We start from the raw sequence: 1,356 nt of genomic DNA on the forward strand, positions 1-1,356 counted from the left end.
CAAAATCACTGTACCAAACAGAATTGGCAATGGCCAACCATTTCAGAAGGCATGATCAAGAAACAGTAATATTGAGGGAAGAAATTCAAGCTGTACTGAAGACATGAGCAAAAAACAAGACTCCAAGAACTGAAAAAATGACAAGTGAAATTTTCAACAAATTGATACAGTGCTAGAGGTATTTCGCAGTGTATTCCAAGAAATTTGGAAGACAACAACTTGATCAATTGATTAGAAGGGATTCAAATTTGTGTCCATTCCAAAGAAAGGTGACCCACCAAAATGTGGATCACCATTAAAGAGCAAGTACTAAACTAGAGGCACATATTGTCAGAATACAGAAATATTTCATGGCTTACATTAGAGTATCAATCCCTACAAAATCTGCTGCAGCTTTCCTCAAAAGGTGAATTTAATTTCTTTAGAAAAGGATCATATGGCTGTTTTATTTTTTCTTTATTTTGCTTGGAAGGTGTATATCTGGTTGTTGAAGAAGTGGTGTATAGCACCTGAGTTAGACAACAGGCTCTTCCATTTGTTGTTATCAAGTGCTCTCAAGTTGATTCCAACTCATAGTGACCCTGTATAAGGTTTATGGGGAGTGGCTGGTCATAAACTGCCAACCTTATGATTAGCAGTCTAGTGTTTATCCTACAGAACCACACCAGGAGCCCACTCTTCCTAATTGTTGTTGTTAAGTGCCAATGAATCAGTTCTGACTCATAGAAACCTTAAGTTACCTTCTCTGTTTTCATTCTCAAGCATCCACCTGCTCCTGTACAATAGATTCCTCTGGACGTATTGAAGTTGTTTGATTTCTCCCTCATTTACATTGATGTAGCATAAATAGGGAGCATGTGCATGCTGATACTACACATGTTTAATTACTTTTCAAATGTCTTCAAAATATTTCATTATGATTTTATTTTAGAACAAAATACAACACAATGTGGCATGACTACAGAGCAACAGGGTGTAAATTTTAGTTAGTGAAGCAGCTATCCACCATAAAGAAAAGTACATATTTCCAGTCTGCTTGGAAAGCAATCTCCAATGAAAGCTACATCTAAATGCTTATGAGTCCTATGAAAGGCCAATTTCCTCAACTAGGTGAAGATGAACTACATTTGCTACTATGATACAGGCAAGAGCATTTCCCAGCAGATGTCAGGGAATGCTTCTGAAGGCAGGAGAAATGATCAATTACCCCTAAGGGAACAAAATAATATTTGAAGGTACAAGAGCTGGTTAAAGATGGAGTCCTGAATTATACAGGATAATTGTTGGTGTACCTAGCATCTGGCTGTTAGTTTGTACTACTGTGATGGCTTGTGTGTTGTTGTGATGGTGGAAGCT

The sequence above is a fragment of the Chrysochloris asiatica genome, unplaced genomic scaffold (genome assembly GCF_000296735.1).
Source record: "Chrysochloris asiatica unplaced genomic scaffold, ChrAsi1.0 scaffold00220, whole genome shotgun sequence".
Taxonomy (NCBI): domain Eukaryota; kingdom Metazoa; phylum Chordata; class Mammalia; order Afrosoricida; family Chrysochloridae; genus Chrysochloris; species Chrysochloris asiatica.